We start from the raw sequence: 16,583 nt of genomic DNA, 5'->3' as shown, positions 1-16,583 counted from the left end.
AAAACTAAGAACAACTTTTGAAAAAACTCAAACTCTTTCATGCTTTCTGAAGAATCTCAGAGACTTTTTAAGGCTTTTTGAAGCTCAGGCACTCTTTTTTTTTTTTTTAAAAGCTTACAGCACCTGGTATTCCCAGGCGGTCTCCCATCCAAGTACTAACCAGGCCCGACCCTGCTTAGCTTCCGAGATCAGACGAGATCGGGCGTGCCCAAGGTGGTATGGCCGTAAGCGAATACTGCTGCCAAAATTGGGCTATTTAAAAGGTTAGACCATTAGTGAAGAAAACTAAGAACAACTTTTGAAAAAACTCAAACTCTTTCATGCTTTCTGAAGAATCTCAGAGACTTTTTAAGGCTTTTTGAAGCTCAGGCACTCTTTTTTTTTTTTTTTTTTTTTAAAAGCTTACAGCACCTGGTATTCCCAGGCGGTCTCCCATCCAAGTACTAACCAGGCCCGACCCTGCTTAGCTTCCGAGATCAGACGAGATCGGGCGTGCCCAAGGTGGTATGGCCGTAAGCTAAAACTGCTGCCAAAATTGGGCTATTTAAAAGGTTAGACCATTAGTGAAGAAAACTAAGAACAACTTTTGAAAAAACTCAAGCTCTTTCATGCTTTCTGAAGAATCTCAGAGACTTTTTAAGGCTTTTTGAAGAAGCTCAGGGACTCTTTTTTTTTTTTCTTAAAAAAGCTTACAACACCTAGTATTCCCATGCGGCCTCCCATCCAAGTACTAACCAGGCCTTATTTAAAAGCTTAGACCATTAGTGAAGAAGACTAAGAAGAACTTTTGAAAAAACTCAAACTCTTTCATGCTTTCTGAAGAATCTCAGAGACTTTTTAAGGCTTTTTGAAGCTCAGGCACTCTTTTTTTTTTTTTTTTTTTTTTTTAAAAGCTTACAGCACCTGGTATTCCCAGGCGGTCTCCCATCCAAGTACTAACCAGGCCCGACCCTGCTTAGCTTCCGAGATCAGACGAGATCGGGCGTGCCCAAGGTGGTATGGCCGTAAGCTAAAACTGCTGCCAAAATTGGGCTATTTAAAAGGTTAGACCATTAGTGAAGAAAACTAAGAACAACTTTTGAAAAAACTCAAGCTCTTTCATGCTTTCTGAAGAATCTCAGAGACTTTTTAAGGCTTTTTGAAGAAGCTCAGGGACTCTTTTTTTTTTTTCTTAAAAAAGCTTACAACACCTAGTATTCCCATGCGGCCTCCCATCCAAGTACTAACCAGGCCTTATTTAAAAGCTTAGACCATTAGTGAAGAAGACTAAGAAGAACTTTTGAAAAAACTCAAACTCTTTCATGCTTTCTGAAGAATCTCAGAGACTTTTTAAGGCTTTTTGAAGCTCAGGCACTCTTTTTTTATTTTTTAAAAGCTTACAGCACCTGGTATTCCCAGGCGGTCTCCCATCCAAGTACTAACCAGGCCCGACCCTGCTTAGCTTCCGAGATCAGACGAGATCGGGCGTGCCCAAGGTGGTATGGCCGTAAGCGAATACTGCTGCCAAAATTGGGCTATTTAAAAGGTTAGACCATTAGTGAAGAAAACTAAGAACAACTTTTGAAAAAACTCAAACTCTTTCATGCTTTCTGAAGAATCTCAGAGACTTTTTAAGGCTTTTTGAAGCTCAGGCACTCTTTTTTTTTTTTTAAAAGCTTACATTACCTGGTATTCCCAGGCGGTCTCCCATCCAAGTACTAACCAGGCCCGACCCTGCTTAGCTTCCGAGATCAGACGAGATCGGGCGTGCCCAAGGTGGTATGGCCGTAAGCGAATACTGCTGCCAAAATTGGGCTATTTAAAAGGTTAGACCATTAGTGAAGAAAACTAAGAACAACTTTTGAAAAAACTCAAACTCTTTCATGCTTTCTGAAGAATCTCAGAGACTTTTTAAGGCTTTTTGAAGCTCAGGCACTCTTTTTTTTTTTTTTAAAAGCTTACAGCACCTGGTATTCCCAGGCGGTCTCCCATCCAAGTACTAACCAGGCCCGACCCTGCTTAGCTTCCGAGATCAGACGAGATCGGGCGTGCCCAAGGTGGTATGGCCGTAAGCTAAAACTGCTGCCAAAATTGGGCTATTTAAAAGGTTAGACCATTAGTGAAGAAAACTAAGAACAACTTTTGAAAAAACTCAAGCTCTTTCATGCTTTCTGAAGAATCTCAGAGACTTTTTAAGGCTTTTTGAAGAAGCTCAGGGACTCTTTTTTTTTTTTCTTAAAAAAGCTTACAACACCTAGTATTCCCATGCGGCCTCCCATCCAAGTACTAACCAGGCCTTATTTAAAAGCTTAGACCATTAGTGAAGAAGACTAAGAAGAACTTTTGAAAAAACTCAAACTCTTTCATGCTTTCTGAAGAATCTCAGAGACTTTTTAAGGCTTTTTGAAGCTCAGGCACTCTTTTTTTTTTTTTTTTTTTTTTAAAAGCTTACAGCACCTGGTATTCCCAGGCGGTCTCCCATCCAAGTACTAACCAGGCCCGACCCTGCTTAGCTTCCGAGATCAGACGAGATCGGGCGTGCCCAAGGTGGTATGGCCGTAAGCGAATACTGCTGCCAAAATTGGGCTATTTAAAAGGTTAGACCATTAGTGAAGAAAACTAAGAACAACTTTTGAAAAAACTCAAACTCTTTCATGCTTTCTGAAGAATCTCAGAGACTTTTTAAGGCTTTTTGAAGCTCAGGCACTCTTTTTTTTTTTTTTAAAAGCTTACAGCACCTGGTATTCCCAGGCGGTCTCCCATCCAAGTACTAACCAGGCCCGACCCTGCTTAGCTTCCGAGATCAGACGAGATCGGGCGTGCCCAAGGTGGTATGGCCGTAAGCGAATACTGCTGCCAAAATTGGGCTATTTAAAAGGTTAGACCATTAGTGAAGAAAACTAAGAACAACTTTTGAAAAAACTCAAACTCTTTCATGCTTTCTGAAGAATCTCAGAGACTTTTTAAGGCTTTTTGAAGCTCAGGCACTCTTTTTTTTTTTTTTTAAAAGCTTACAGCACCTGGTATTCCCAGGCGGGCTCCCATCCAAGTACTAACCAGGCCCGACCCTGCTTAGCTTCCGAGATCAGACGAGATCGGGCGTGCCCAAGGTGGTATGGCCGTAAGCGAATACTGCTGCCAAAATTGGGCTATTTAAAAGGTTAGACCATTAGTGAAGAAAACTAAGAACAACTTTTGAAAAAACTCAAACTCTTTCATGCTTTCTGAAGAATCTCAGAGACTTTTTAAGGCTTTTTGAAGCTCAGGCACTCTTTTTTTTTTTTTTTAAAAGCTTACAGCACCTGGTATTCCCAGGCGGTCTCCCATCCAAGTACTAACCAGGCCCGACCCTGCTTAGCTTCCGAGATCAGACGAGATCGGGCGTGCCCAAGGTGGTATGGCCGTAAGCGAATACTGCTGCCAAAATTGGGCTATTTAAAAGGTTAGACCATTAGTGAAGAAAACTAAGAACAACTTTTGAAAAAACTCAAACTCTTTCATGCTTTCTGAAGAATCTCAGAGACTTTTTAAGGCTTTTTGAAGCTCAGGCACTCTTTTTTTTTTTTTTAAAAGCTTACAGCACCTGGTATTCCCAGGCGGTCTCCCATCCAAGTACTAACCAGGCCCGACCCTGCTTAGCTTCCGAGATCAGACGAGATCGGGCGTGCCCAAGGTGGTATGGCCGTAAGCTAAAACTGCTGCCAAAATTGGGCTATTTAAAAGGTTAGACCATTAGTGAAGAAAACTAAGAACAACTTTTGAAAAAACTCAAGCTCTTTCATGCTTTCTGAAGAATCTCAGAGACTTTTTAAGGCTTTTTGAAGAAGCTCAGGGACTCTTTTTTTTTTTTCTTAAAAAAGCTTACAACACCTAGTATTCCCATGCGGCCTCCCATCCAAGTACTAACCAGGCCTTATTTAAAAGCTTAGACCATTAGTGAAGAAGACTAAGAAGAACTTTTGAAAAAACTCAAACTCTTTCATGCTTTCTGAAGAATCTCAGAGACTTTTTAAGGCTTTTTGAAGCTCAGGCACTCTTTTTTTTTTTTTTTTTTTTTTAAAAGCTTACAGCACCTGGTATTCCCAGGCGGTCTCCCATCCAAGTACTAACCAGGCCCGACCCTGCTTAGCTTCCGAGATCAGACGAGATCGGGCGTGCCCAAGGTGGTATGGCCGTAAGCTAAAACTGCTGCCAAAATTGGGCTATTTAAAAGGTTAGACCATTAGTGAAGAAAACTAAGAACAACTTTTGAAAAAACTCAAGCTCTTTCATGCTTTCTGAAGAATCTCAGAGACTTTTTAAGGCTTTTTGAAGAAGCTCAGGGACTCTTTTTTTTTTTTCTTAAAAAAGCTTACAACACCTAGTATTCCCATGCGGCCTCCCATCCAAGTACTAACCAGGCCTTATTTAAAAGCTTAGACCATTAGTGAAGAAGACTAAGAAGAACTTTTGAAAAAACTCAAACTCTTTCATGCTTTCTGAAGAATCTCAGAGACTTTTTAAGGCTTTTTGAAGCTCAGGCACTCTTTTTTTTTTTTTTAAAAGCTTACAGCACCTGGTATTCCCAGGCGGTCTCCCATCCAAGTACTAACCAGGCCCGACCCTGCTTAGCTTCCGAGATCAGACGAGATCGGGCGTGCCCAAGGTGGTATGGCCGTAAGCTAAAACTGCTGCCAAAATTGGGCTATTTAAAAGGTTAGACCATTAGTGAAGAAAACTAAGAACAACTTTTGAAAAAACTCAAGCTCTTTCATGCTTTCTGAAGAATCTCAGAGACTTTTTAAGGCTTTTTGAAGAAGCTCAGGGACTCTTTTTTTTTTTTTCTTAAAAAAGCTTACAACACCTAGTATTCCCATGCGGCCTCCCATCCAAGTACTAACCAGGCCTTATTTAAAAGCTTAGACCATTAGTGAAGAAGACTAAGAAGAACTTTTGAAAAAACTCAAACTCTTTCATGCTTTCTGAAGAATCTCAGAGACTTTTTAAGGCTTTTTGAAGCTCAGGCACTCTTTTTTTTTTTTTTAAAAGCTTACAGCACCTGGTATTCCCAGGCGGTCTCCCATCCAAGTACTAACCAGGCCCGACCCTGCTTAGCTTCCGAGATCAGACGAGATCGGGCGTGCCCAAGGTGGTATGGCCGTAAGCGAATACTGCTGCCAAAATTGGGCTATTTAAAAGGTTAGACCATTAGTGAAGAAAACTAAGAACAACTTTTGAAAAAACTCAAACTCTTTCATGCTTTCTGAAGAATCTCAGAGACTTTTTAAGGCTTTTTGAAGCTCAGGCACTCTTTTTTTTTTTTTAAAAGCTTACATTACCTGGTATTCCCAGGCGGTCTCCCATCCAAGTACTAACCAGGCCCGACCCTGCTTAGCTTCCGAGATCAGACGAGATCGGGCGTGCCCAAGGTGGTATGGCCGTAAGCGAATACTGCTGCCAAAATTGGGCTATTTAAAAGGTTAGACCATTAGTGAAGAAAACTAAGAACAACTTTTGAAAAAACTCAAACTCTTTCATGCTTTCTGAAGAATCTCAGAGACTTTTTAAGGCTTTTTGAAGCTCAGGCACTCTTTTTTTTTTTTTTAAAAGCTTACAGCACCTGGTATTCCCAGGCGGTCTCCCATCCAAGTACTAACCAGGCCCGACCCTGCTTAGCTTCCGAGATCAGACGAGATCGGGCGTGCCCAAGGTGGTATGGCCGTAAGCTAAAACTGCTGCCAAAATTGGGCTATTTAAAAGGTTAGACCATTAGTGAAGAAAACTAAGAACAACTTTTGAAAAAACTCAAGCTCTTTCATGCTTTCTGAAGAATCTCAGAGACTTTTTAAGGCTTTTTGAAGAAGCTCAGGGACTCTTTTTTTTTTTTCTTAAAAAAGCTTACAACACCTAGTATTCCCATGCGGCCTCCCATCCAAGTACTAACCAGGCCTTATTTAAAAGCTTAGACCATTAGTGAAGAAGACTAAGAAGAACTTTTGAAAAAACTCAAACTCTTTCATGCTTTCTGAAGAATCTCAGAGACTTTTTAAGGCTTTTTGAAGCTCAGGCACTCTTTTTTTTTTTTTTTTTTTTTTTAAAAGCTTACAGCACCTGGTATTCCCAGGCGGTCTCCCATCCAAGTACTAACCAGGCCCGACCCTGCTTAGCTTCCGAGATCAGACGAGATCGGGCGTGCCCAAGGTGGTATGGCCGTAAGCGAATACTGCTGCCAAAATTGGGCTATTTAAAAGGTTAGACCATTAGTGAAGAAAACTAAGAACAACTTTTGAAAAAACTCAAACTCTTTCATGCTTTCTGAAGAATCTCAGAGACTTTTTAAGGCTTTTTGAAGCTCAGGCACTCTTTTTTTTTTTTTTAAAAGCTTACAGCACCTGGTATTCCCAGGCGGTCTCCCATCCAAGTACTAACCAGGCCCGACCCTGCTTAGCTTCCGAGATCAGACGAGATCGGGCGTGCCCAAGGTGGTATGGCCGTAAGCGAATACTGCTGCCAAAATTGGGCTATTTAAAAGGTTAGACCATTAGTGAAGAAAACTAAGAACAACTTTTGAAAAAACTCAAACTCTTTCATGCTTTCTGAAGAATCTCAGAGACTTTTTAAGGCTTTTTGAAGCTCAGGCACTCTTTTTTTTTTTTTTTAAAAGCTTACAGCACCTGGTATTCCCAGGCGGGCTCCCATCCAAGTACTAACCAGGCCCGACCCTGCTTAGCTTCCGAGATCAGACGAGATCGGGCGTGCCCAAGGTGGTATGGCCGTAAGCGAATACTGCTGCCAAAATTGGGCTATTTAAAAGGTTAGACCATTAGTGAAGAAAACTAAGAACAACTTTTGAAAAAACTCAAACTCTTTCATGCTTTCTGAAGAATCTCAGAGACTTTTTAAGGCTTTTTGAAGCTCAGGCACTCTTTTTTTTTTTTTTTAAAAGCTTACAGCACCTGGTATTCCCAGGCGGTCTCCCATCCAAGTACTAACCAGGCCCGACCCTGCTTAGCTTCCGAGATCAGACGAGATCGGGCGTGCCCAAGGTGGTATGGCCGTAAGCGAATACTGCTGCCAAAATTGGGCTATTTAAAAGGTTAGACCATTAGTGAAGAAAACTAAGAACAACTTTTGAAAAAACTCAAACTCTTTCATGCTTTCTGAAGAATCTCAGAGACTTTTTAAGGCTTTTTGAAGCTCAGGCACTCTTTTTTTTTTTTTTAAAAGCTTACAGCACCTGGTATTCCCAGGCGGTCTCCCATCCAAGTACTAACCAGGCCCGACCCTGCTTAGCTTCCGAGATCAGACGAGATCGGGCGTGCCCAAGGTGGTATGGCCGTAAGCTAAAACTGCTGCCAAAATTGGGCTATTTAAAAGGTTAGACCATTAGTGAAGAAAACTAAGAACAACTTTTGAAAAAACTCAAGCTCTTTCATGCTTTCTGAAGAATCTCAGAGACTTTTTAAGGCTTTTTGAAGAAGCTCAGGGACTCTTTTTTTTTTTTCTTAAAAAAGCTTACAACACCTAGTATTCCCATGCGGCCTCCCATCCAAGTACTAACCAGGCCTTATTTAAAAGCTTAGACCATTAGTGAAGAAGACTAAGAAGAACTTTTGAAAAAACTCAAACTCTTTCATGCTTTCTGAAGAATCTCAGAGACTTTTTAAGGCTTTTTGAAGCTCAGGCACTCTTTTTTTTTTTTTTTTTTTTTTTAAAAGCTTACAGCACCTGGTATTCCCAGGCGGTCTCCCATCCAAGTACTAACCAGGCCCGACCCTGCTTAGCTTCCGAGATCAGACGAGATCGGGCGTGCCCAAGGTGGTATGGCCGTAAGCTAAAACTGCTGCCAAAATTGGGCTATTTAAAAGGTTAGACCATTAGTGAAGAAAACTAAGAACAACTTTTGAAAAAACTCAAGCTCTTTCATGCTTTCTGAAGAATCTCAGAGACTTTTTAAGGCTTTTTGAAGAAGCTCAGGGACTCTTTTTTTTTTTTCTTAAAAAAGCTTACAACACCTAGTATTCCCATGCGGCCTCCCATCCAAGTACTAACCAGGCCTTATTTAAAAGCTTAGACCATTAGTGAAGAAGACTAAGAAGAACTTTTGAAAAAACTCAAACTCTTTCATGCTTTCTGAAGAATCTCAGAGACTTTTTAAGGCTTTTTGAAGCTCAGGCACTCTTTTTTTTTTTTTTAAAAGCTTACAGCACCTGGTATTCCCAGGCGGTCTCCCATCCAAGTACTAACCAGGCCCGACCCTGCTTAGCTTCCGAGATCAGACGAGATCGGGCGTGCCCAAGGTGGTATGGCCGTAAGCTAAAACTGCTGCCAAAATTGGGCTATTTAAAAGGTTAGACCATTAGTGAAGAAAACTAAGAACAACTTTTGAAAAAACTCAAGCTCTTTCATGCTTTCTGAAGAATCTCAGAGACTTTTTAAGGCTTTTTGAAGAAGCTCAGGGACTCTTTTTTTTTTTTCTTAAAAAAGCTTACAACACCTAGTATTCCCATGCGGCCTCCCATCCAAGTACTAACCAGGCCTTATTTAAAAGCTTAGACCATTAGTGAAGAAGACTAAGAAGAACTTTTGAAAAAACTCAAACTCTTTCATGCTTTCTGAAGAATCTCAGAGACTTTTTAAGGCTTTTTGAAGCTCAGGCACTCTTTTTTTTTTTTTTTTTTTTTTTTAAAAGCTTACAGCACCTGGTATTCCCAGGCGGTCTCCCATCCAAGTACTAACCAGGCCCGACCCTGCTTAGCTTCCGAGATCAGACGAGATCGGGCGTGCCCAAGGTGGTATGGCCGTAAGCTAAAACTGCTGCCAAAATTGGGCCTATTTAAAAGGTTAGACCATTAGTGAAGAAAACTAAGAACAACTTTTGAAAAAACTCAAGCTCTTTCATGCTTTCTGAAGAATCTCAGAGACTTTTTAAGGCTTTTTGAAGAAGCTCAGGGACTCTTTTTTTTTTTTCTTAAAAAAGCTTACAACACCTAGTATTCCCATGCGGCCTCCCATCCAAGTACTAACCAGGCCTTATTTAAAAGCTTAGACCATTAGTGAAGAAGACTAAGAAGAACTTTTGAAAAAACTCAAACTCTTTCATGCTTTCTGAAGAATCTCAGAGACTTTTTAAGGCTTTTTGAAGCTCAGGCACTCTTTTTTTTTTTTTTTTTTTTTTAAAAGCTTACAGCACCTGGTATTCCCAGGCGGTCTCCCATCCAAGTACTAACCAGGCCCGACCCTGCTTAGCTTCCGAGATCAGACGAGATCGGGCGTGCCCAAGGTGGTATGGCCGTAAGCGAATACTGCTGCCAAAATTGGGCTATTTAAAAGGTTAGACCATTAGTGAAGAAAACTAAGAACAACTTTTGAAAAAACTCAAACTCTTTCATGCTTTCTGAAGAATCTCAGAGACTTTTTAAGGCTTTTTGAAGCTCAGGCACTCTTTTTTTTTTTTTTAAAAGCTTACAGCACCTGGTATTCCCAGGCGGTCTCCCATCCAAGTACTAACCAGGCCCGACCCTGCTTAGCTTCCGAGATCAGACGAGATCGGGCGTGCCCAAGGTGGTATGGCCGTAAGCGAATACTGCTGCCAAAATTGGGCTATTTAAAAGGTTAGACCATTAGTGAAGAAAACTAAGAACAACTTTTGAAAAAACTCAAACTCTTTCATGCTTTCTGAAGAATCTCAGAGACTTTTTAAGGCTTTTTGAAGCTCAGGCACTCTTTTTTTTTTTTTTAAAAGCTTACAGCACCTGGTATTCCCAGGCGGTCTCCCATCCAAGTACTAACCAGGCCCGACCCTGCTTAGCTTCCGAGATCAGACGAGATCGGGCGTGCCCAAGGTGGTATGGCCGTAAGCTAAAACTGCTGCCAAAATTGGGCTATTTAAAAGGTTAGACCATTAGTGAAGAAAACTAAGAACAACTTTTGAAAAAACTCAAGCTCTTTCATGCTTTCTGAAGAATCTCAGAGACTTTTTAAGGCTTTTTGAAGAAGCTCAGGGACTCTTTTTTTTTTTTCTTAAAAAAGCTTACAACACCTAGTATTCCCATGCGGCCTCCCATCCAAGTACTAACCAGGCCTTATTTAAAAGCTTAGACCATTAGTGAAGAAGACTAAGAAGAACTTTTGAAAAAACTCAAACTCTTTCATGCTTTCTGAAGAATCTCAGAGACTTTTTAAGGCTTTTTGAAGCTCAGGCACTCTTTTTTTTTTTTTTTTTTTTTTAAAAGCTTACAGCACCTGGTATTCCCAGGCGGTCTCCCATCCAAGTACTAACCAGGCCCGACCCTGCTTAGCTTCCGAGATCAGACGAGATCGGGCGTGCCCAAGGTGGTATGGCCGTAAGCGAATACTGCTGCCAAAATTGGGCTATTTAAAAGGTTAGACCATTAGTGAAGAAAACTAAGAACAACTTTTGAAAAAACTCAAGCTCTTTCATGCTTTCTGAAGAATCTCAGAGACTTTTTAAGGCTTTTTGAAGAAGCTCAGGGACTCTTTTTTTTTTTTCTTAAAAAAGCTTACAACACCTAGTATTCCCATGCGGCCTCCCATCCAAGTACTAACCAGGCCTTATTTAAAAGCTTAGACCATTAGTGAAGAAGACTAAGAAGAACTTTTGAAAAAACTCAAACTCTTTCATGCTTTCTGAAGAATCTCAGAGACTTTTTAAGGCTTTTTGAAGCTCAGGCACTCTTTTTTTTTTTTTTTTTTTTTTTAAAAGCTTACAGCACCTGGTATTCCCAGGCGGTCTCCCATCCAAGTACTAACCAGGCCCGACCCTGCTTAGCTTCCGAGATCAGACGAGATCGGGCGTGCCCAAGGTGGTATGGCCGTAAGCGAATACTGCTGCCAAAATTGGGCTATTTAAAAGGTTAGACCATTAGTGAAGAAAACTAAGAACAACTTTTGAAAAAACTCAAACTCTTTCATGCTTTCTGAAGAATCTCAGAGACTTTTTAAGGCTTTTTGAAGCTCAGGCACTCTTTTTTTTTTTTTTTAAAGCTTACAGCACCTGGTATTCCCAGGCGGTCTCCCATCCAAGTACTAACCAGGCCCGACCCTGCTTAGCTTCCGAGATCAGACGAGATCGGGCGTGCCCAAGGTGGTATGGCCGTAAGCGAATACTGCTGCCAAAATTGGGCTATTTAAAAGGTTAGACCATTAGTGAAGAAAACTAAGAACAACTTTTGAAAAAACTCAAACTCTTTCATGCTTTCTGAAGAATCTCAGAGACTTTTTAAGGCTTTTTGAAGCTCAGGCACTCTTTTTTTTTTTTTTAAAAGCTTACAGCACCTGGTATTCCCAGGCGGGCTCCCATCCAAGTACTAACCAGGCCCGACCTGCTTAGCTTCCGAGATCAGACGAGATCGGGCGTGCCCAAGGTGGTATGGCCGTAAGCGAATACTGCTGCCAAAATTGGGCTATTTAAAAGGTTAGACCATTAGTGAAGAAAACTAAGAACAACTTTTGAAAAAACTCAAACTCTTTCATGCTTTCTGAAGAATCTCAGAGACTTTTTAAGGCTTTTTGAAGCTCAGGCACTCTTTTTTTTTTTTTTTAAAAGCTTACAGCACCTGGTATTCCCAGGCGGTCTCCCATCCAAGTACTAACCAGGCCCGACCCTGCTTAGCTTCCGAGATCAGACGAGATCGGGCGTGCCCAAGGTGGTATGGCCGTAAGCGAATACTGCTGCCAAAATTGGGCTATTTAAAAGGTTAGACCATTAGTGAAGAAAACTAAGAACAACTTTTGAAAAAACTCAAACTCTTTCATGCTTTCTGAAGAATCTCAGAGACTTTTTAAGGCTTTTTGAAGCTCAGGCACTCTTTTTTTTTTTTTTAAAAGCTTACAGCACCTGGTATTCCCAGGCGGTCTCCCATCCAAGTACTAAGCAGGCCCGACCCTGCTTAGCTTCCGAGATCAGACGAGATCGGGCGTGCCCAAGGTGGTATGGCCGTAAGCTAAAACTGCTGCCAAAATTGGGCTATTTAAAAGGTTAGACCATTAGTGAAGAAAACTAAGAACAACTTTTGAAAAAACTCAAGCTCTTTCATGCTTTCTGAAGAATCTCAGAGACTTTTTAAGGCTTTTTGAAGAAGCTCAGGGACTCTTTTTTTTTTTTCTTAAAAAAGCTTACAACACCTAGTATTCCCATGCGGCCTCCCATCCAAGTACTAACCAGGCCTTATTTAAAAGCTTAGACCATTAGTGAAGAAGACTAAGAAGAACTTTTGAAAAAACTCAAACTCTTTCATGCTTTCTGAAGAATCTCAGAGACTTTTTAAGGCTTTTTGAAGCTCAGGCACTCTTTTTTTTTTTTTTAAAAGCTTACAGCACCTGGTATTCCCAGGCGGTCTCCCATCCAAGTACTAACCAGGCCCGACCCTGCTTAGCTTCCGAGATCAGACGAGATCGGGCGTGCCCAAGGTGGTATGGCCGTAAGCTAAAACTGCTGCCAAAATTGGGCTATTTAAAAGGTTAGACCATTAGTGAAGAAAACTAAGAACAACTTTTGAAAAAACTCAAGCTCTTTCATGCTTTCTGAAGAATCTCAGAGACTTTTTAAGGCTTTTTGAAGAAGCTCAGGGACTCTTTTTTTTTTTTCTTAAAAAAGCTTACAACACCTAGTATTCCCATGCGGCCTCCCATCCAAGTACTAACCAGGCCTTATTTAAAAGCTTAGACCATTAGTGAAGAAGACTAAGAAGAACTTTTGAAAAAACTCAAACTCTTTCATGCTTTCTGAAGAATCTCAGAGACTTTTTAAGGCTTTTTGAAGCTCAGGCACTCTTTTTTTTTTTTTTTTTTTTTTTTAAAAGCTTACAGCACCTGGTATTCCCAGGCGGTCTCCCATCCAAGTACTAACCAGGCCCGACCCTGCTTAGCTTCCGAGATCAGACGAGATCGGGCGTGCCCAAGGTGGTATGGCCGTAAGCTAAAACTGCTGCCAAAATTGGGCTATTTAAAAGGTTAGACCATTAGTGAAGAAAACTAAGAACAACTTTTGAAAAAACTCAAGCTCTTTCATGCTTTCTGAAGAATCTCAGAGACTTTTTAAGGCTTTTTGAAGAAGCTCAGGGACTCTTTTTTTTTTTTCTTAAAAAAGCTTACAACACCTAGTATTCCCATGCGGCCTCCCATCCAAGTACTAACCAGGCCTTATTTAAAAGCTTAGACCATTAGTGAAGAAGACTAAGAAGAACTTTTGAAAAAACTCAAACTCTTTCATGCTTTCTGAAGAATCTCAGAGACTTTTTAAGGCTTTTTGAAGCTCAGGCACTCTTTTTTTTTTTTTTTTTTTTTTTAAAAGCTTACAGCACCTGGTATTCCCAGGCGGTCTCCCATCCAAGTACTAACCAGGCCCGACCCTGCTTAGCTTCCGAGATCAGACGAGATCGGGCGTGCCCAAGGTGGTATGGCCGTAAGCGAATACTGCTGCCAAAATTGGGCTATTTAAAAGGTTAGACCATTAGTGAAGAAAACTAAGAACAACTTTTGAAAAAACTCAAACTCTTTCATGCTTTCTGAAGAATCTCAGAGACTTTTTAAGGCTTTTTGAAGCTCAGGCACTCTTTTTTTTTTTTTTAAAAGCTTACAGCACCTGGTATTCCCAGGCGGTCTCCCATCCAAGTACTAACCAGGCCCGACCCTGCTTAGCTTCCGAGATCAGACGAGATCGGGCGTGCCCAAGGTGGTATGGCCGTAAGCGAATACTGCTGCCAAAATTGGGCTATTTAAAAGGTTAGACCATTAGTGAAGAAAACTAAGAACAACTTTTGAAAAAACTCAAACTCTTTCATGCTTTCTGAAGAATCTCAGAGACTTTTTAAGGCTTTTTGAAGCTCAGGCACTCTTTTTTTTTTTTTTAAAAGCTTACAGCACCTGGTATTCCCAGGCGGTCTCCCATCCAAGTACTAACCAGGCCCGACCCTGCTTAGCTTCCGAGATCAGACGAGATCGGGCGTGCCCAAGGTGGTATGGCCGTAAGCTAAAACTGCTGCCAAAATTGGGCTATTTAAAAGGTTAGACCATTAGTGAAGAAAACTAAGAACAACTTTTGAAAAAACTCAAGCTCTTTCATGCTTTCTGAAGAATCTCAGAGACTTTTTAAGGCTTTTTGAAGAAGCTCAGGGACTCTTTTTTTTTTTTCTTAAAAAAGCTTACAACACCTAGTATTCCCATGCGGCCTCCCATCCAAGTACTAACCAGGCCTTATTTAAAAGCTTAGACCATTAGTGAAGAAGACTAAGAAGAACTTTTGAAAAAACTCAAACTCTTTCATGCTTTCTGAAGAATCTCAGAGACTTTTTAAGGCTTTTTGAAGCTCAGGCACTCTTTTTTTTTTTTTTTTTTTTTTTAAAAGCTTACAGCACCTGGTATTCCCAGGCGGTCTCCCATCCAAGTACTAACCAGGCCCGACCCTGCTTAGCTTCCGAGATCAGACGAGATCGGGCGTGCCCAAGGTGGTATGGCCGTAAGCTAAAACTGCTGCCAAAATTGGGCTATTTAAAAGGTTAGACCATTAGTGAAGAAAACTAAGAACAACTTTTGAAAAAACTCAAGCTCTTTCATGCTTTCTGAAGAATCTCAGAGACTTTTTAAGGCTTTTTGAAGAAGCTCAGGGACTCTTTTTTTTTTTTCTTAAAAAAGCTTACAACACCTAGTATTCCCATGCGGCCTCCCATCCAAGTACTAACCAGGCCTTATTTAAAAGCTTAGACCATTAGTGAAGAAGACTAAGAAGAACTTTTGAAAAAACTCAAACTCTTTCATGCTTTCTGAAGAATCTCAGAGACTTTTTAAGGCTTTTTGAAGCTCAGGCACTCTTTTTTTTTTTTTTTTTTTTTTTAAAAGCTTACAGCACCTGGTATTCCCAGGCGGTCTCCCATCCAAGTACTAACCAGGCCCGACCCTGCTTAGCTTCCGAGATCAGACGAGATCGGGCGTGCCCAAGGTGGTATGGCCGTAAGCGAATACTGCTGCCAAAATTGGGCTATTTAAAAGGTTAGACCATTAGTGAAGAAAACTAAGAACAACTTTTGAAAAAACTCAAGCTCTTTCATGCTTTCTGAAGAATCTCAGAGACTTTTTAAGGCTTTTTGAAGAAGCTCAGGGACTCTTTTTTTTTTTTCTTAAAAAAGCTTACAACACCTAGTATTCCCATGCGGCCTCCCATCCAAGTACTAACCAGGCCTTATTTAAAAGCTTAGACCATTAGTGAAGAAGACTAAGAAGAACTTTTGAAAAAACTCAAACTCTTTCATGCTTTCTGAAGAATCTCAGAGACTTTTTAAGGCTTTTTGAAGCTCAGGCACTCTTTTTTTTTTTTTTTTTTTTTTTAAAAGCTTACAGCACCTGGTATTCCCAGGCGGTCTCCCATCCAAGTACTAACCAGGCCCGACCCTGCTTAGCTTCCGAGATCAGACGAGATCGGGCGTGCCCAAGGTGGTATGGCCGTAAGCGAATACTGCTGCCAAAATTGGGCTATTTAAAAGGTTAGACCATTAGTGAAGAAAACTAAGAACAACTTTTGAAAAAACTCAAACTCTTTCATGCTTTCTGAAGAATCTCAGAGACTTTTTAAGGCTTTTTGAAGCTCAGGCACTCTTTTTTTTTTTTTTAAAAGCTTACAGCACCTGGTATTCCCAGGCGGTCTCCCATCCAAGTACTAACCAGGCCCGACCCTGCTTAGCTTCCGAGATCAGACGAGATCGGGCGTGCCCAAGGTGGTATGGCCGTAAGCGAATACTGCTGCCAAAATTGGGCTATTTAAAAGGTTAGACCATTAGTGAAGAAAACTAAGAACAACTTTTGAAAAAACTCAAACTCTTTCATGCTTTCTGAAGAATCTCAGAGACTTTTTAAGGCTTTTTGAAGCTCAGGCACTCTTTTTTTTTTTTTTAAAAGCTTACAGCACCTGGTATTCCCAGGCGGGCTCCCATCCAAGTACTAACCAGGCCCGACCCTGCTTAGCTTCCGAGATCAGACGAGATCGGGCGTGCCCAAGGTGGTATGGCCGTAAGCGAATACTGCTGCCAAAATTGGGCTATTTAAAAGGTTAGACCATTAGTGAAGAAAACTAAGAACAACTTTTGAAAAAACTCAAACTCTTTCATGCTTTCTGAAGAATCTCAGAGACTTTTTAAGGCTTTTTGAAGCTCAGGCACTCTTTTTTTTTTTTTTTAAAAGCTTACAGCACCTGGTATTCCCAGGCGGTCTCCCATCCAAGTACTAACCAGGCCCGACCCTGCTTAGCTTCCGAGATCAGACGAGATCGGGCGTGCCCAAGGTGGTATGGCCGTAAGCGAATACTGCTGCCAAAATTGGGCTATTTAAAAGGTTAGACCATTAGTGAAGAAAACTAAGAACAACTTTTGAAAAAACTCAAACTCTTTCATGCTTTCTGAAGAATCTCAGAGACTTTTTAAGGCTTTTTGAAGCTCAGGCACTCTTTTTTTTTTTTTTAAAAGCTTACAGCACCTGGTATTCCCAGGCGGTCTCCCATCCAAGTACTAAGCAGGCCCGACCCTGCTTAGCTTCCGAGATCAGACGAGATCGGGCGTGCCCAAGGTGGTATGGCCGTAAGCTAAAACTGCTGCCAAAATTGGGCTATTTAAAAG

General features: G+C 41.0%; 45 non-coding genes across 45 annotated transcripts; all 45 read right to left on the bottom strand.

Annotated features, from left to right (window-relative positions):
• Positions 1-111: 111 nt before the first annotated feature.
• On the bottom strand, positions 112-230 carry LOC143699923 (5S ribosomal RNA). Its single transcript, XR_013188828.1, has one exon. It is a non-coding gene; the product is annotated as a 5S ribosomal RNA (ribosomal RNA).
• A 169-nt stretch (positions 231-399) lies between these two features.
• LOC143699922 (5S ribosomal RNA) lies at positions 400-518 on the bottom strand. Its single transcript, XR_013188827.1, has one exon. It is a non-coding gene; the product is annotated as a 5S ribosomal RNA (ribosomal RNA).
• A 373-nt stretch (positions 519-891) lies between these two features.
• LOC143699920 (5S ribosomal RNA) lies at positions 892-1,010 on the bottom strand. The gene has a single exon (XR_013188825.1). It is a non-coding gene; the product is annotated as a 5S ribosomal RNA (ribosomal RNA).
• A 363-nt stretch (positions 1,011-1,373) lies between these two features.
• On the bottom strand, positions 1,374-1,492 carry LOC143699919 (5S ribosomal RNA). Its single transcript, XR_013188824.1, has one exon. It is a non-coding gene; the product is annotated as a 5S ribosomal RNA (ribosomal RNA).
• Positions 1,493-1,653: 161 nt separating this feature from the next.
• On the bottom strand, positions 1,654-1,772 carry LOC143700103 (5S ribosomal RNA). The gene has a single exon (XR_013189004.1). It is a non-coding gene; the product is annotated as a 5S ribosomal RNA (ribosomal RNA).
• Positions 1,773-1,934: 162 nt separating this feature from the next.
• On the bottom strand, positions 1,935-2,053 carry LOC143699918 (5S ribosomal RNA). Its single transcript, XR_013188823.1, has one exon. It is a non-coding gene; the product is annotated as a 5S ribosomal RNA (ribosomal RNA).
• A 371-nt stretch (positions 2,054-2,424) lies between these two features.
• LOC143699917 (5S ribosomal RNA) lies at positions 2,425-2,543 on the bottom strand. Its single transcript, XR_013188822.1, has one exon. It is a non-coding gene; the product is annotated as a 5S ribosomal RNA (ribosomal RNA).
• A 162-nt stretch (positions 2,544-2,705) lies between these two features.
• On the bottom strand, positions 2,706-2,824 carry LOC143699916 (5S ribosomal RNA). Its single transcript, XR_013188821.1, has one exon. It is a non-coding gene; the product is annotated as a 5S ribosomal RNA (ribosomal RNA).
• Positions 2,825-2,987: 163 nt separating this feature from the next.
• On the bottom strand, positions 2,988-3,106 carry LOC143700043 (5S ribosomal RNA). Its single transcript, XR_013188946.1, has one exon. It is a non-coding gene; the product is annotated as a 5S ribosomal RNA (ribosomal RNA).
• Positions 3,107-3,269: 163 nt separating this feature from the next.
• Positions 3,270-3,388, bottom strand: LOC143699915 (5S ribosomal RNA). Its single transcript, XR_013188820.1, has one exon. It is a non-coding gene; the product is annotated as a 5S ribosomal RNA (ribosomal RNA).
• Positions 3,389-3,550: 162 nt separating this feature from the next.
• Positions 3,551-3,669, bottom strand: LOC143699914 (5S ribosomal RNA). Its single transcript, XR_013188819.1, has one exon. It is a non-coding gene; the product is annotated as a 5S ribosomal RNA (ribosomal RNA).
• Positions 3,670-4,040: 371 nt separating this feature from the next.
• Positions 4,041-4,159, bottom strand: LOC143699913 (5S ribosomal RNA). Its single transcript, XR_013188818.1, has one exon. It is a non-coding gene; the product is annotated as a 5S ribosomal RNA (ribosomal RNA).
• A 363-nt stretch (positions 4,160-4,522) lies between these two features.
• LOC143699911 (5S ribosomal RNA) lies at positions 4,523-4,641 on the bottom strand. The gene has a single exon (XR_013188817.1). It is a non-coding gene; the product is annotated as a 5S ribosomal RNA (ribosomal RNA).
• Positions 4,642-5,005: 364 nt separating this feature from the next.
• LOC143699910 (5S ribosomal RNA) lies at positions 5,006-5,124 on the bottom strand. The gene has a single exon (XR_013188816.1). It is a non-coding gene; the product is annotated as a 5S ribosomal RNA (ribosomal RNA).
• A 161-nt stretch (positions 5,125-5,285) lies between these two features.
• On the bottom strand, positions 5,286-5,404 carry LOC143700102 (5S ribosomal RNA). Its single transcript, XR_013189003.1, has one exon. It is a non-coding gene; the product is annotated as a 5S ribosomal RNA (ribosomal RNA).
• A 162-nt stretch (positions 5,405-5,566) lies between these two features.
• LOC143699908 (5S ribosomal RNA) lies at positions 5,567-5,685 on the bottom strand. Its single transcript, XR_013188814.1, has one exon. It is a non-coding gene; the product is annotated as a 5S ribosomal RNA (ribosomal RNA).
• A 372-nt stretch (positions 5,686-6,057) lies between these two features.
• LOC143699907 (5S ribosomal RNA) lies at positions 6,058-6,176 on the bottom strand. The gene has a single exon (XR_013188813.1). It is a non-coding gene; the product is annotated as a 5S ribosomal RNA (ribosomal RNA).
• A 162-nt stretch (positions 6,177-6,338) lies between these two features.
• LOC143699906 (5S ribosomal RNA) lies at positions 6,339-6,457 on the bottom strand. The gene has a single exon (XR_013188812.1). It is a non-coding gene; the product is annotated as a 5S ribosomal RNA (ribosomal RNA).
• Positions 6,458-6,620: 163 nt separating this feature from the next.
• On the bottom strand, positions 6,621-6,739 carry LOC143700042 (5S ribosomal RNA). Its single transcript, XR_013188945.1, has one exon. It is a non-coding gene; the product is annotated as a 5S ribosomal RNA (ribosomal RNA).
• A 163-nt stretch (positions 6,740-6,902) lies between these two features.
• LOC143699905 (5S ribosomal RNA) lies at positions 6,903-7,021 on the bottom strand. The gene has a single exon (XR_013188811.1). It is a non-coding gene; the product is annotated as a 5S ribosomal RNA (ribosomal RNA).
• Positions 7,022-7,183: 162 nt separating this feature from the next.
• LOC143699904 (5S ribosomal RNA) lies at positions 7,184-7,302 on the bottom strand. The gene has a single exon (XR_013188810.1). It is a non-coding gene; the product is annotated as a 5S ribosomal RNA (ribosomal RNA).
• A 372-nt stretch (positions 7,303-7,674) lies between these two features.
• Positions 7,675-7,793, bottom strand: LOC143699903 (5S ribosomal RNA). Its single transcript, XR_013188809.1, has one exon. It is a non-coding gene; the product is annotated as a 5S ribosomal RNA (ribosomal RNA).
• Positions 7,794-8,156: 363 nt separating this feature from the next.
• Positions 8,157-8,275, bottom strand: LOC143699902 (5S ribosomal RNA). Its single transcript, XR_013188808.1, has one exon. It is a non-coding gene; the product is annotated as a 5S ribosomal RNA (ribosomal RNA).
• A 373-nt stretch (positions 8,276-8,648) lies between these two features.
• LOC143699901 (5S ribosomal RNA) lies at positions 8,649-8,767 on the bottom strand. Its single transcript, XR_013188807.1, has one exon. It is a non-coding gene; the product is annotated as a 5S ribosomal RNA (ribosomal RNA).
• A 372-nt stretch (positions 8,768-9,139) lies between these two features.
• Positions 9,140-9,258, bottom strand: LOC143699900 (5S ribosomal RNA). Its single transcript, XR_013188806.1, has one exon. It is a non-coding gene; the product is annotated as a 5S ribosomal RNA (ribosomal RNA).
• A 162-nt stretch (positions 9,259-9,420) lies between these two features.
• On the bottom strand, positions 9,421-9,539 carry LOC143699899 (5S ribosomal RNA). Its single transcript, XR_013188805.1, has one exon. It is a non-coding gene; the product is annotated as a 5S ribosomal RNA (ribosomal RNA).
• Positions 9,540-9,701: 162 nt separating this feature from the next.
• LOC143699897 (5S ribosomal RNA) lies at positions 9,702-9,820 on the bottom strand. The gene has a single exon (XR_013188803.1). It is a non-coding gene; the product is annotated as a 5S ribosomal RNA (ribosomal RNA).
• Positions 9,821-10,191: 371 nt separating this feature from the next.
• LOC143699895 (5S ribosomal RNA) lies at positions 10,192-10,310 on the bottom strand. The gene has a single exon (XR_013188802.1). It is a non-coding gene; the product is annotated as a 5S ribosomal RNA (ribosomal RNA).
• A 372-nt stretch (positions 10,311-10,682) lies between these two features.
• On the bottom strand, positions 10,683-10,801 carry LOC143699894 (5S ribosomal RNA). The gene has a single exon (XR_013188801.1). It is a non-coding gene; the product is annotated as a 5S ribosomal RNA (ribosomal RNA).
• A 162-nt stretch (positions 10,802-10,963) lies between these two features.
• Positions 10,964-11,082, bottom strand: LOC143699893 (5S ribosomal RNA). Its single transcript, XR_013188800.1, has one exon. It is a non-coding gene; the product is annotated as a 5S ribosomal RNA (ribosomal RNA).
• A 162-nt stretch (positions 11,083-11,244) lies between these two features.
• Positions 11,245-11,362, bottom strand: LOC143700113 (5S ribosomal RNA). Its single transcript, XR_013189014.1, has one exon. It is a non-coding gene; the product is annotated as a 5S ribosomal RNA (ribosomal RNA).
• A 163-nt stretch (positions 11,363-11,525) lies between these two features.
• LOC143699892 (5S ribosomal RNA) lies at positions 11,526-11,644 on the bottom strand. Its single transcript, XR_013188799.1, has one exon. It is a non-coding gene; the product is annotated as a 5S ribosomal RNA (ribosomal RNA).
• A 162-nt stretch (positions 11,645-11,806) lies between these two features.
• On the bottom strand, positions 11,807-11,925 carry LOC143700075 (5S ribosomal RNA). Its single transcript, XR_013188977.1, has one exon. It is a non-coding gene; the product is annotated as a 5S ribosomal RNA (ribosomal RNA).
• Positions 11,926-12,288: 363 nt separating this feature from the next.
• Positions 12,289-12,407, bottom strand: LOC143699891 (5S ribosomal RNA). The gene has a single exon (XR_013188798.1). It is a non-coding gene; the product is annotated as a 5S ribosomal RNA (ribosomal RNA).
• A 373-nt stretch (positions 12,408-12,780) lies between these two features.
• Positions 12,781-12,899, bottom strand: LOC143699890 (5S ribosomal RNA). Its single transcript, XR_013188797.1, has one exon. It is a non-coding gene; the product is annotated as a 5S ribosomal RNA (ribosomal RNA).
• Positions 12,900-13,271: 372 nt separating this feature from the next.
• On the bottom strand, positions 13,272-13,390 carry LOC143699889 (5S ribosomal RNA). The gene has a single exon (XR_013188796.1). It is a non-coding gene; the product is annotated as a 5S ribosomal RNA (ribosomal RNA).
• Positions 13,391-13,552: 162 nt separating this feature from the next.
• LOC143699888 (5S ribosomal RNA) lies at positions 13,553-13,671 on the bottom strand. The gene has a single exon (XR_013188795.1). It is a non-coding gene; the product is annotated as a 5S ribosomal RNA (ribosomal RNA).
• Positions 13,672-13,833: 162 nt separating this feature from the next.
• On the bottom strand, positions 13,834-13,952 carry LOC143699887 (5S ribosomal RNA). The gene has a single exon (XR_013188794.1). It is a non-coding gene; the product is annotated as a 5S ribosomal RNA (ribosomal RNA).
• A 372-nt stretch (positions 13,953-14,324) lies between these two features.
• On the bottom strand, positions 14,325-14,443 carry LOC143699885 (5S ribosomal RNA). Its single transcript, XR_013188792.1, has one exon. It is a non-coding gene; the product is annotated as a 5S ribosomal RNA (ribosomal RNA).
• Positions 14,444-14,815: 372 nt separating this feature from the next.
• Positions 14,816-14,934, bottom strand: LOC143699884 (5S ribosomal RNA). Its single transcript, XR_013188791.1, has one exon. It is a non-coding gene; the product is annotated as a 5S ribosomal RNA (ribosomal RNA).
• A 372-nt stretch (positions 14,935-15,306) lies between these two features.
• Positions 15,307-15,425, bottom strand: LOC143699883 (5S ribosomal RNA). The gene has a single exon (XR_013188790.1). It is a non-coding gene; the product is annotated as a 5S ribosomal RNA (ribosomal RNA).
• Positions 15,426-15,587: 162 nt separating this feature from the next.
• On the bottom strand, positions 15,588-15,706 carry LOC143699882 (5S ribosomal RNA). The gene has a single exon (XR_013188789.1). It is a non-coding gene; the product is annotated as a 5S ribosomal RNA (ribosomal RNA).
• A 162-nt stretch (positions 15,707-15,868) lies between these two features.
• LOC143700041 (5S ribosomal RNA) lies at positions 15,869-15,987 on the bottom strand. Its single transcript, XR_013188944.1, has one exon. It is a non-coding gene; the product is annotated as a 5S ribosomal RNA (ribosomal RNA).
• A 163-nt stretch (positions 15,988-16,150) lies between these two features.
• LOC143699881 (5S ribosomal RNA) lies at positions 16,151-16,269 on the bottom strand. Its single transcript, XR_013188788.1, has one exon. It is a non-coding gene; the product is annotated as a 5S ribosomal RNA (ribosomal RNA).
• A 162-nt stretch (positions 16,270-16,431) lies between these two features.
• LOC143700074 (5S ribosomal RNA) lies at positions 16,432-16,550 on the bottom strand. The gene has a single exon (XR_013188976.1). It is a non-coding gene; the product is annotated as a 5S ribosomal RNA (ribosomal RNA).
• Between the last annotated feature and the right edge of the window lie 33 nt (positions 16,551-16,583).

This window comes from Siphateles boraxobius, unplaced genomic scaffold (assembly GCF_051911475.1).
Source record: "Siphateles boraxobius isolate OS27281-9 unplaced genomic scaffold, OSU_SipBor_1 317, whole genome shotgun sequence".
Classification (NCBI taxonomy): Eukaryota; Metazoa; Chordata; class Actinopteri; order Cypriniformes; family Leuciscidae; genus Siphateles; species Siphateles boraxobius.
This window is presented reverse-complemented; position numbering and strand designations above follow the sequence as displayed.